The following is a 13,898-nucleotide window of genomic DNA, read 5'->3' on the forward strand; positions in this document are numbered from 1 at the left end:
TCGAACAGCAGCAGTGGAGAACAAGTCGTCGTAGAGCAACGAAATGCACATGAGCGTCCAGTAAAAGTTCAACAGGGCTCTGACGCGAGACCAGCTCAAGGAAAGTATGCGTCGTCGCACAGAAAGCTGTCCAAATCCCCGGCGAGATCCCGCCAATTGGGTAAAATGAGTAGTTGCAGAGACATCGTAGAAATGTTGCAGTGAGCAGCGTTTCTGACGACATTCAGCTCCAACAAGCAGAACAGCTGAGAATGACGAAGTGCATGAGCACAGCTCTCCCACGATGAAATTGCGTGATGTAGTTCTGGGGAAGATCGAGGCATAGAAGCAGTAGGGAAAGTGTTTTAGTGGTTAAACACGCCTAACGTGAGTTCTACACCATGACGTAGGCTAAGCTTTTAAGACTACTATAAATTAAAAAAGAAACTAAAAACTAGAAGCAAGAAGCTTGAAGCTAAAAGCTAGAAACATAGAAGCTAGAATCTAGAAAGCTGGTAGCAGAAGCTTGAAGCTAGAAGTTAGAAAGTAGAAGTTAGAAACCAAAAAAACTGGAGGAAGCTAAAACTAGAGACTAGAAGCTAGAAACTAGAGACTAGAAACTAGAACTAGAAGCTAGAAGCTACAAGCTAGAAACTAGAAGCTGGAATCTAGAAGCTAGAAGCTACAAAAAAAGCTAAAAGATAGAAGTTAGTAAGATAGAAGTCAGAAATTAGAAGCTATAAACTAGAAACTGGAACCTAGAAGCTTAGAAGCTAAAATCTAGAAGCTAGAACTAGAAACTAGGAGCTACAAGCTTGAAGCTAAGAAGCTTGAAGCCAGATGCTAAAGCTAGAAGCTAGAAGATAGAAGATAGAATATAGAAACTAGAAGCTGGAATTAGAAGCTAGAAGCTAGAAGCTAACAACTTGAAGCTAGAAACTAGAAACTAGAAGATAGAAGTAAGAAATTAGAAGCTAGATCTAGAAGCTAGAAGATTGAAGCTAGAACTAGAAGCTACAGTATGGCCCATCAAAAAATGCGAAAATTGTTGGAATGTGAATTTGGCATGCACAAGCGTTATTTCATTGTTTTTTGTGAGTGAATGTAATTTATGATTACTGTTGTATATTCTTACATATCTTCGGCTATCTAGGACAACTTTTGTCATATTTTTTCTTACTGTCCTTAATAATTGTAATGAAGCAAAGATGTTCAAAGGTTTTGTCCACTCAAGTTAACAACAATGGCTGATTGTCGTAATACTCTGGTGATAAACTTGCCACCTTAAAAAAATCACTATTTATCGTTGAAAATATTAGCTTGTTTGATATCAGACGATGGAGGAGTTCTTAGAGAACGTGTTTTTCATTGGTCACAAAAAATATGTTGCCAGGGTCTTAGTTTTTAAGGGCATTTGCGTCTTATGGGTTTGATATGCCTGTATTTTTTTGCTAAAAGTTTAATTAAAATACAAATTAACGGAAATCTATAAGAGTTTTTGAGGAAGAAATATTTTACTTCGGTTAGAGACTACTTATATCGAATATTAGCTCATTAGGTTTTGAGCAAAACAGAGCCGCTTATCACATTTATATGAAGGTTCAACCACGGCTTTCCAAAATTAGCCGTTTTTTTGAGAATATGTAAAGGTCTCCAATAATCCAGGTATGAACCCATTCTATCATTTGATATTGGGCGAATTGGTGAAGACAAGGTCTGTGAAGAATCTTCAACCCGATCGTCTATGTTTTAGAAGCTTTCATCACAAAGATATTGAAACTGGATGACTGCATGATAAAATTTGAAGGTATGCTTCCAATTCCTCTCTAGTAAGATGAAAGTAACAGATAAAAATTATGTCCAATGCTAAAAACTGAGTCGAACACATCAAATAATTCAAACAATGGAGTAACATTTATGTTTCGTTTTACATTTTCTTTTTAAAAACTACCATAAACCATGATTTGACGAATTTCGCATTTTTATGGGCCCTACTGTAGTAGCTAGAAGCTGTAAGCTTGAAGCTTGCAGCCAGAAGCTAGAAGTTAGAAAGAAGAAAAAAACTGGATGTTAGAAACTAGAACTAGAAACTAAAACTAGAAGCTAGAAGCTGGAATCTAGAAGCTAGAAGTTAAAAATTAAAAGCTATAATATAGAAGTTAGAAGCTAGAAGGTAGAAGCTATAAGATATAAGATAGAAGATAGAAGATGGAAGATAGAAGATAGAAGATAGAAACTAGAGCTGGAATCTAGAAACTAGAAACTAAAAAAGTAGAAGCTAGAAACTTGAAGCTTGAAGCTAAGAAGCTGGAAGATAGAAGCTAGAAGATAGAAGATAAAAACTATAGAAGCTGGAAATCTAGAAGCTAGAAGTTAGAAGATAGAAGATAAAAACTTGCAGCTGGAAATGTTGAAGCTAGAAGCTTAAAACCCAGATGCTATAAGATAGAAGCTAGAAACTAGAAAGCTAGAAGCTAAAAACTAGAGCTAGAAGCTAGAAACTAGACACTAGAAAATAGAAGCTGGAACCTTGAAGCTATAAGCTAGAAGCTATAAGTTACAAGATATAAGCTTTAAAATTAGAAGCTAGAAGATAGAAGATAGAAACTAGCAACTAGGAGCCAGAAGCTTTACGCTAGAAGCTTGAATAAAGAACTAGAAGCTAGAAATTAGAAGCTAGAAGCTAAAAACTAGAAGCTAAAAGCTAAAGCTAGAAGTTAGAAACTAGAAAACTAGGAGCCAGAAGCTTTAAGCTAGAAGCTTGAATTAAGAACTAGAAGATGGAAGCTAAAAACTAGAAGCTAGTAGCTAAAGCTAGAAGCCAGAACTAGAAGCTGGAATCTAGAAGCTAGAAGTTAAAAACTAGAAGCGAGAAGTTAGAAACTAGAAGCTAGAAGCTAGAATATAGAAGAAGCTTGTAGAAGTAGAAAAACTTCCAATCTGAATAATTTCAAATCCGTTACCCGCAAAACAGTCAATCTGGATAGTTGTGCATCAACCGCAACGGCTATTCGAGCCTGTTAGCGAATTAACCAACCATTAAAAGTAGCATTACACAGACGAACAGTAAACTCCTTGACAGAGGAAAACGTTACACTCTGCTGTAGGGTCGATGTACCAATAGCCGCATAGCTAAGAACAAAAATTCGTATAAAATCGAAAAATAAAGCCTGCGGAATTATTTTTAGATCATCTGAAAGCTTTTTATCTTGGCTTGGTGTAAAAATTATGAAACATTACGAATACTCATGTTTTTGTATTTATTATCGCTTGTGCCACTATAGGAACACATGTGCCTATAGTAGCACTATTCCTAATTTCTGTTCCTATAGTAGCACTAGCCTCACGGAATAGGCAAAACCAAATCAAAAACCGTATTTTTTACAAAAAAAAATTTATATTTTTTCCTTTGAAGTGTGGATCAAAAGCGTTCGATTGATGTGAAAAAGTTTCTAAATTTATCAACTATTTTGTTTAATAACAAAATAGTTTTCTCTTAGTAGTGCTACTATACGGAACAATAGGTTAAATATAGGTGCAAGGGAGCTAAAATTTTAAGCAAAACTATTTGTTTCGATCATTTTTTGAACAAAATTGAGCTGTGTGTCAATTGTACTTAGATAAATAGCCACTGATCTTCATGTCAAAAATTATTTTGCTACGATTACCAGCGAAACGACCGTAAAAAGCCACTAGTGCCACTATAGGGGACCGTCCACTAAGGGAACACCGACCCTAATTGTTCGCATAAAAGCTGAGCATCAGTTTAACTCCCGGGGCGTAAAAAAGCTCTTTTTGTTTGACTACACCGGCCACACTGTTCCATCCCCGCTGTAACGAAAAACTCCCAATCAGGAACGGAACCAGAAAACCGACCAACTTCCATTCTCTTCTCTGTCCACTTGTTATGCTGTGATGTATCACTTTGTGCTTTGTGTTTTCCGGCTACTCTTCTCTGGTTTCGAGAGCGATGATCTTCCTACCTTTTACCTTTCACTATCACTTGACCATCGTTTTTTTTTTCTTTTTGTTTGCACTGTCCAACTCCTTCCCCGTTTTCTTCGGAGAACTTCTGCTGCATCTTCATTGGGGCTACCGTGAAACGGGGTACCTCTGATAGTCATTTGAAAAAAAAAAGGATTTTTTCTTCATTTTGTTTAGATGTTTATTTTATATTAAATTAAGTTTTGGTATATTAGTTATCGTATGCAGGGTAAAGTTTACGCTTTTTCAAATGGACTTATAACACACAACAGAAAATCGATTTTCGGTTAAACTACTGTGGAACATTATTGCAAGTGAAATTGGATTGGAGATTGTTAATAGAAAACATTGAGTAGATTATATGCATTGAAATACAGAATTTATTGAAAAAAACACCAACAAAAGCCATGTAAGTTGAAACATTTTTATTATTATTGGTATAATATTATATTTTATATGATTCTTATGTTTCAACATTGATTTCAGGATACATATTTCGATTGAAATCGAATGAATTATGTAAAGAGTATTGCATACGTCTAGGCGTATGAAATTACATGAAAATTCTTTGGATACTTTTTTAGATTCTACTAAATTTAAGATTTACCATAACTAGGTTATCAAAAATTATTGGCAAACTCTTTGAAAAATACATCATATAATGATTGCAGAAAAAAAATGTTTGTTAACGTTTCAAAAAATCTTATCAATTTCAATATTTGAATATAAAGTTTCAAATGTTTTCGATTCCAATGCAAAAAGTTTTGACATGAAGTGTTAGACTTTAACTCTTAATATTGCAATCGTGTTGCTCAACTAATCAACAGAAATCATGTGATTTCTTTAGAAATTAAGCTTGCGGGACAATCAAAATTATCTGCATTATCAAAGACATCCCATTTTGCGGTACACGAAACCCGCGTCTGGCGCAGTGGAAGTGGCATATCAACTGCAGCACCGGGAAATCTCACTCTTAGAAGTGGCGAGTCTCATTTTTCATCGCCACCCGGTTTGATTGTTTTTCCGGCAAGTCATCGCTCAAAACGGCGGCGGCGGCGGCGGCGGCAGGCGACGACGGCAAGTGGCTTCATGCTACGCTGGAGAAGAAATTATGATGTACACACTGCTGGGTGATTGATTTCACTGCCATTTCACGGCTGCAGGATCTCACTATGGGCCAGAGATAAAAATTGCGCAACAAGAGTTCAAAAAACTAGTTTTCATAAAATTTATTACAGTCAACGCAAAACAAAATGTCAACTTGCTAGTTATTACTCAAATTTTCGAAAATCGTGTTTAGAAACGAGATTAGAAATTATTTTGCTGAAATGTGTGTGCTTCATATTTATCATATGCTCTCCGTGATACACAACAACAAAATTCTTAATTTTAAATATGTTTTTGTTGAAACAAGTGTGTCTAAAAAAGATGTGTAAAAAATAAAGTGTATAATTTTGCATGGGGCCCAGATAGCCGTAGCGGTAAACGCGCAGCTATTCAGCATGACCATGCTGAGGGTCGTGGGTTCGAATCCCGCTGATCGAGGGTCTTTTCGTCAAGGAAATTTTCTCGATTCCCAGGGCATAGAGTATCTTCGTACCTGCCACACGATATACACATGCAAAAATGGTCAATCGGCAAAGAAAGCTCTCAGTTAATAACTGTGGAAGTGCTCATAAGAACACTAATCTGAGAAGCAGGCTTTGTCCCAGTGAGGACGTAATGCCAGAAAGAAGAAGAAGAATTTTGCATTTCCTTCACTTCCTTGTCCAAAGTTTTTCATTATTATCAGGGGTTAAAGCATTTTGCATTTTTATGAAAAACTTTATTGTGTTTTTCACTGTACTGAGCGATATCTTTGAAATACATGTTTCGTAATATGAAATAAATTTCAACGCAAAATGTTAAAAAATAGTATGGTATAGTATTATTTTCCTTAAATTCTTACTTTTAACAATTTTCTTTGAAATGCGTCCAAATCACCAGCTATTTTGTTTGAGTTTGGTACTTTTAGGTTGCTGTGTTCATTACTAAAGTGCTTAGAATTTTGTCGCGATATTTAGATTTCTAGCCCACAGTGGCTCCCAGGAAGCGTTGAGAAAACAGATAAAAGTGGGAAAGCACTGTTCCCCTAGTGTCACGCTGATGGTCACTTGGATGGCAGCCACACTTAAGGTTTAGAGATGAATGAGCTGCCATCATCATTGTCCATGTCACCTGAGATGAAATTACTGATCCAACTGCAGCAATCGCAAGCAAACTGGGTCAGCCGAAGAAGCATAAGTTATCTTCCGCCTACTTTGTTTGGCCCATTCAAGCCGGCTCTTGAATTCTTCCATCGTTTTTTCCCTCCGCTGGGCGACCATAGGGAAAGTTTTTCCATTTACAACACATTTTTCTTTTGCTTCCTTTTCGGGTGCGCACTATTCCTAGAGAACAAAAAGCGAAGCACAACCTGGGCAAAGAACAAGCAGAAAAAAAACTACACTTCAATGATAAAAGATACAGAACCGAGCAAGACGAGACCAGGGAAATGTAGCGTACAACAATTGAGCTAATTTCTTTGGGCAACTTTTCTCGGTTTATCATCGACAACGTGGCATTTGAGAGTCTTCTGGTATTCTTTCCGCTCTGAAGAGTTCTTTTGATGATGGTGAAGCAAACAGTGGAAGCACGTTAAAATTGAATCACACATAATCTGGTGATATTGCGTCTGTTCTTCGTGGAATAGTCGAAGTTAATGTTTTTATAAAATATAAGAAATTACAGGAGAAACTTCAGAGGAGTTTCCGTTGGAGCTCTTAAGCAATTTCCGAAGGAATTCCGAAGGAGTAATCGGATGGACTCCAAAGAAATTCCCCGAGGAATTCCGCAGCTGAGCTTCAAATGAATTCTCGGTGGAGCATTTGAGGCTTTTCCGGAAGAACTGTAGATAAATTCCCATGATGAACTTCTCGAAGAACTAAAGTAACAAGGAGTAAAAGAGGTCCGGAGAATCACCAGGAGAAATGGACACTAGCGAGAGAACACGCCGGCGATAGTACTTATCTACCAGGGTACAATTCGATTGGAGACCGTTTTATTCGGTTATATTCGATGTCCGACACGTCCTTATCACGTCCAAGCCCAATGTAGTGCTTTAACTGCTGGCTGTTTGGAAATACGAAGCAACGCTGCCAGACTAAATCGGCCACATGTGGGACTTGCTCCGAAATCATCCGATTCCGAGAACAAGGAATGCAATATTGAACTGTTTTGCATAACTTGCGACAGCAATGATTACAGGGTCTCCAGCCGTTCCTGCCCTTTGAGGCAGTTTGAGAACACCGTTCAACGGATGAAAGTCGACCAAGGAATCTCGTATCCAGCAGCCCGCCGAATCTTAGAACAAAACCGCGGTGGAAAATCTTTCGTTAATGTTGTAGGACCCCGCCCAACGATGCCCTCCGGCAGAAAAACGTACACTGAACCAAGGAATCATATCAATATTATCTGAAAACACTTATAGTTTTTTTCCATGTAGTTTTTCACATAACGCTCATCGGTTTATCACATAAACTATTCCGACTTGATTATTATTGGATTCATCTGACAGATCACATAAATTTAAAATGAAAATTTTATTTGAACCATTGGATTTTGTCAATGACTTTTATGTGAAATTCAGATGGCATATATTAATTTTGTTAATGATATTTATATGATAGCACAATTAATTGAAATGGGGAATATTACTGATTTTGAGAGAAATTTATAAAAAATATAATTTAAATTTAATTATATCTATTCAGCATGTTTTGTCTTCATTGGCGTAAATAGGGAGAATCATAGGCTTGCCCCCACCGAAAAAAATGGAAAAGAAATGAAATTAGTGTACAGTATCAAACATGCCTAAATGTTTGATACTAAACGCGTTTAAGGTGCAAGCAAAAATGGCTCAAAAGTCAGAACTGAAAGAGCAATTTTCTTCTTTTAAAACAATAAATTTATGAAAATAAGAACACACAGCCTTTTTATTTGGCAAATAAAAGAGCTATGTGTTTTTATTTTCTTCGATTTGTCTATTTAAAAAGAGAAAACTGCTTTTTCAGTTTAGATTTTTGTACCATTTTTATTTGGGCCTTAATGACAGGCAATAGAAATATATAGTTTTTAAACGTCACATATTGCCATACTGTTTACTTTTTGTCCTTTCCCGATATTAAAATTCATTGAAACACGTTGTAGATTTAGCAGAACTGATTTGATGCATTAACAATACTCCTATGGTTATTTGAAAACCATAGTTTCTTCAAATTTTAAAACAAGCATATCGCAGATATGATCCATTATCTAGAACGAATCGTTGTTACTGTAAAAAGTTTGTGTATATGAGTTATGGTAAAGTTTTACAAAAAAAAAATGTTTTTCAAAAATAAACAATGAGGCAGCAAGTAAATTTTATTTTGTATTCTTTTTTTTTCGTGAAATTTTAAATACTGTATATTTTAATTTATGAGCCATTCGATAAATTTATCTCTGAGACGTCGGAAACAGATATGAACTGCTGGTAAGTAAACGACAGCGAAGCAGTTGCATTCAAATGTGACAGCAAAAATGTGAACATTGAAATTTATTTATGTATAGTAAGATAGCGGCGGATTCGTACAAAAAACAACATCGAACCGAGTAAAGTCGTGGATGTCGCAACGATTTTTTTAAATGTTAAATTTACACCAATTTTCTGAAGTTCTTGTATTGATAAGGTAATAAGACCATGTTACTATATGTTTCTTTAGAACAAACCTAGAAGTTAAAGTTTGAACAAATCTAGAAACCGCAAACGATTTTGTGTAAGTCACACTAATATTAGAAATTTTTGCATGTGAAACCACAAAATGTCCTTATATTTTTCTTGGCTCAGATTCCTTATTTTACCAAGTCCAATGAAACAGTCGTTTGTTAGGCGACCTTTACTTACTTCTATGCCAATCGCCTGTATAAAAACTGATTGTTTTTCAAGAATGAGCTCATGATTTTTTCGGGGTGGAGAATTATATGCCCTCTTTAAAATGCTACCTGTTCTTGTATGAAACTGCTTTATGCCAAACGTCCTTCTAGGCGTTTCTAAGCCTATCATAAGAATGCTCTGAAGTGTATTTTTTGACCCATAGTGGGGCGGCGAAATTTACAAATTAGCCTGAATCCACATTTTATCTTCAAGTTTAGTGAAATTTGCCTGATTGTGCAAAAAAAAGTGACCAAAATTTTCACATTTCCACATAGTTTTGCGAAAAACTGTTTTTTTTTTGTATATTACAATTAACCTTGTTTTGGGCAATTTTTCGATGAAAATTTAGTGTGCATTTTTCTGTAAACATAAGTATGTCTGTCGTATAAGTGTCGATATTTTGTGTTTCGCCCAGGGAAGACAATCAATGTTGAAACTATTATAACTAAAAATTGGTAAATATTTTAACACAAGTTTGTTTAGCAAAATTATAGCAAATGAGGTTCACTGTGTGGTATTTTTTCTTTTCAATTGCTATTGTTTTTATTAAAAATTTTGATTATACCACTTAGGCCGAACCCTTTCCCTACCTTACTATAATTGAATATAATTAAATCCTTTAGCAAAATACCTTCATCTTGCTTTCTTCAAACGAATTTGATGACGACAGCTTTATTTGAGTAGAAAACTTCCAATTCTTCAATATGACGATAGCCAAGCAGCTTTAGGATGTAAAGTCTTCAACTCGAACAAAAAAGGTATTATTCAATCCTATGTTCAAAATTAGGTTTCGAGAGGTTAAGACAAATGAATCGCTCGCTACAGAAATACTGAGCAACAGTGATCCATATTTTCAAACTAGCAAGCTTTTTTTCTTTGAAGGTTTGGGTTTTGTTTTGGCTTTTCTGTTTCAAGAGGTTAGAATTTCACATTGATCTTCAACCTTAATTGAACTGATACATTTGAAACTTTATCTTGTTTTATAACTCTGCTAAAAAATTTCAAATCGAATTGGAAAGGTAAATTTGTTTCCTGATTGATCCTGATGAAAAGCAGAATTTTAAATCTTTCTATTTCATTCGAGATATATTTGATTGGGTTGAATACGTCATCTTGGTAGTATAAAACGTCGCAGCGTTATACTATTTTTCCATAAAAAAAATGACATTTGGTAACAAAGTTGATCAATCGATGTTGAACCATATTCAAGTTTTTATATACGACCTTTGTATGAAAGGGCTCCACAATAATCGGTTCACAAATCTTATCGAAACAAGCATTGTAAAGTTATCTAAATCCGAAATCTAATGTAAAACTTTTATCTTTCATGATAAGGGGCCGTGGCCCCCCTCAAATCTGATGGCTATTTACGCCCATGTTTTGTCTTCCAAAATAAAATATGATTAAGCGAATTTAAATTTGGGTTTATAAACAAAGTTTGAACGGTCTTCTATCCTTAAATTTGGGTATCGCTTCCTATACCATTTTGGGTGTTCCGGATTGTCCACCTTCCGTTTTTTCCCATTTCTTCCATCGTCATGCATTTACCATTTCTCTCATCTGCAATTGGATCGATGATATTTCCTGATCATTTGCTTGTTTTACGGTGTCAGGGCGTTCTAAATTTAATTTTCTGTTGCTTTGCTGTAAGATCAAATACAGATCAATGAATTCATATTTCATGGTTTTATTTATGAATATTCAACTTACCCTTTAGGTTCACATATTCGTAAAATATCCCATGGTGCGCAATTTCAAATCATTTTCACTCCATTTATCAGGTCAGCCGAACTCGCCATCATGAAAGTACTTCCAGTAAAACGATTAAATTTGCACATGTGCCTATACCATAATAGTTATCGGATAACATACATAACTTTCGTTCATATATAATATATAGTGTTGACTAATGAATATTATGAGGTATAATAATGAGTTTTATGTACTTTCCACATGAGTATCATTGGATACACATAATATGAATGGGATTTCAAGTATCGCCAAAGTAAGTGACGTTTTTAATAATTTCTATGATATTTCTTGGTTCAGTGTAAGGATCGATCAGTTGACAGCTGCTCTAACCTCAAAGGATGCTGAAATCGCCGAACTTTGAGCAGCTCTTGCAACTCGCGAAACCCCTCCGGCGGTCATCAATCACTAAATCGAATCTCTTAACACTATCGTCGCCAGCCAAGCAAAACAAATCCAACCGCTAACGGACTGAATATCCGTCTTCCTCAAGGCTGTCATGCCCGCTGCCAACCTCTCCGCGTCATCAACCACTCCAAAGCCAACCTCCGTGACACCAACTATCACCTCTGTATCAGCAACCTCCGTGCCAATAACCACCGCTTCCGTGCCCATCAATATCCCTATTGCCGCCGCTCCCGTAGACACTGCTTCTGCTTTAGCAAGTAAAACCGTCCAGTTAAATGTTCCACTATTGGAAACCATTTTTACTGATTGCGATAGTCCCTCTGCGGAACTCAGTACAAACGAGGAAAATACAGTTAACTCTCCCTTACTCGATATTCCGTATCTCGATATCGAGTTAGAGAACCATAGTAAAAGTTGGTTTTCATGGCTACCTCGATGGTCCCTTAGATCGCAGTTACACTGGTTTTGTGTTCTGTAACTCGATACCTCCCTAACTCGATGGTCCCTTCAATATCGAGTAAGGGAGAGTTGACTGTATTATCTTCGCCTAGAACACCAAAGCCCATCCGTCTCAAACCTTTTTTTCCCGTAATCGCTAGGATGAATACTGATCCGATTATGACACGGAATAAGCACGCTATCTGTCTATCCGCACTGAAACTCTCTCCCAGCAGCAGACAAAAACTAAGCACAAAAGCTCCTCAGACAGCTCGGGGGCCATTCTCAAGTCTCGGTAAGAACATCAACCCTATCTTCTCTTCTCACCGCCATCCCAAACATTATTACCAACTATACCACGCCAGGTCGTCTGGGCGCCGGCGAACTGGAAGCCTTGTCCTAACCAGAATAGCCGGGACGACCTCGGCACCTAGCTAACCATTACGATCCGTCCATCTTCCTTGATAGTCGAGGCGCCAGCGTACCGGAATTCTTACCCCAACCGGAATCGCTGGGCCGACTTCGGCATCTGGCAAGTGGTGCGGATAGAGAGCTCCGACAAAACTATCGTTGCCCAGCTATATCTCCCGGTAGCCGGGCCCCGTCGGTGCGGACGTCTCCCTCACTGGAACTGGCGGACTACCCTCGGCGCTGGGGGGAGACCTGGATAAGGGAAGTCTGGCACACACGCCTACTGTTCTAGACGACGTGAGAAGTGAAAGCATGCAAACAGTCGGGCTCTACCCGCTACCCCGAAGGACTACGTTGGATGTGAAGTCACTTACAACCAAGTAACTGTTCAAGCACCTAACTCCGGTAACGTATCCAGTTCGAATAACAAAAAAAGGTGATTATCGCCCCTCGCTACTCCCTTTTTTCCCTCCGTCGGGTCATCTCTACACTCGGTGGGCTTAACTTCCGGATCTGCCATATGTGGAGCTCTGTCTTGTTCGGCAACTGAAGACGAGAAAGAAGTACCTGCTCCATCTTTTTTGCTCGCCATTGAGTCTTCTTCAACCCTGGTGGTTTCACCCCTCCGGCGACTCTCTGGCGATGTTTTGGATAATTCGTACTCCGATACCACCCACTACAAATCTTCCACCGCAAATAGAAGTTACTCCATCCAGTCAATACCGAAATCGTCTAAGTTCTGCCTACAATGAAACATGAACGGCTTCCTGAACAACCTAGTGGATCTTGAACTTCTGGTGAGCAACGATGCTCCCTGGATTTTGGCACTCCATGAAGTCAACCGTGTAACAATCGAGCAGCTTAATCGTTCCCTCGGTGGCAAATACGTGTGGACCTCGATACGAGAAGGTAACATCCGCCGTTCTGTCGTTCTTGGGGCTTTAAAGTCAATCCCGTTCACATTCATAGCAATTGACTCTCAACTACCAGTCGGAGTTAAGCTTCACAGGTGTAACTTGCAGGCCGTGTTACTCCCAGCCTAGATGAGACCCCCGTCTCCAAGCCTCAGGGTCGGCGCTACGCTCGTGACACTCCGCGAAAGAAAACACTTATAGATAGCTCAAATAAAACTACCTCTATTTTCGGTCTCGGTGCACACTTGTATTCACACTTCCTTGACGTCCTACTTCCTGTTCTACTCCTGACTTTCCCTTCTCTATCCTTGCGTCCGTCCTCAACACCTCCCACTTTCTTATCCTACTCCTACCTTACACTTCCTTCACTTCTTCGGGGCCCCTTTCACTGCAGCACCTTCCACGCTGCTCCTCCTCCGTTGCTCCTTCACCGACCGCTCAGACTTCTCTTTCTCTTCTGGCCAGGGGCGACGATGCTTCCTTCTCTCTTTTTCTTCGGCTGCAGCCTCTCGTGGACTCGAGGCTTCAGTGATCCGTGGATTCACTGGAAAACATGGTTTTTGTGGTGCACTTGAAGGTCGAACTCGGTTCAGGGCTTTAGGGACACACTACTGGCGAGTAGGTTCTTCAATGGTGATTCTGAATAAATACCGCGATGGCGATTTCAAATAAAAACCGCGAGGACCTATGGATGAAGTACATGGTACAAAAGGGCGAGTATTAGGAACTACTCGGTTGGACTTGGTTCGGGGTAATTTGGGTTCTGGTTTACCTGGAAGTCCAGTTATCCATTACACTTTGCTCCTCTCTACTAGTAAACTCAATTTAATATTGCACAGCACTTGCTCTTAGCTTATAACAACGACGTTCTTCTCCAATGATTACCAGGCTAATGAAGTGTCGTCCTGGTGATCACGACCTTTGGCCGTTGACCCATCTTCGTCCATCTACGTCATCGATGATCCACCTCATCATGGCCACCCATTTCGCCACCGCCATGGCCGCCCATTCTTGTGGTTTAGCGC

The 13,898-nt window shown here is 38.4% G+C and overlaps 1 long non-coding RNA gene across 1 annotated transcript; it reads right to left on the reverse strand.

The window, feature by feature from the left end:
* Nucleotides 1-10,557: 10,557 nt before the first annotated feature.
* On the reverse strand, nt 10,558-10,798 carry LOC110681117. The gene is made up of 2 exons (XR_002503100.1): nt 10,664-10,798; nt 10,558-10,597 (listed from the first exon to the last, which is right to left on the reverse strand). It is a non-coding gene; the product is annotated as an uncharacterized LOC110681117 (long non-coding RNA).
* Nucleotides 10,799-13,898: the final 3,100 nt, after the last annotated feature.

This window comes from Aedes aegypti, unplaced genomic scaffold (assembly GCF_002204515.2).
Source record: "Aedes aegypti strain LVP_AGWG unplaced genomic scaffold, AaegL5.0 Primary Assembly AGWG_AaegL5_hic_scaff_439_PBJ_arrow, whole genome shotgun sequence".
NCBI classification, from domain to species: Eukaryota; Metazoa; Arthropoda; class Insecta; order Diptera; family Culicidae; genus Aedes; species Aedes aegypti.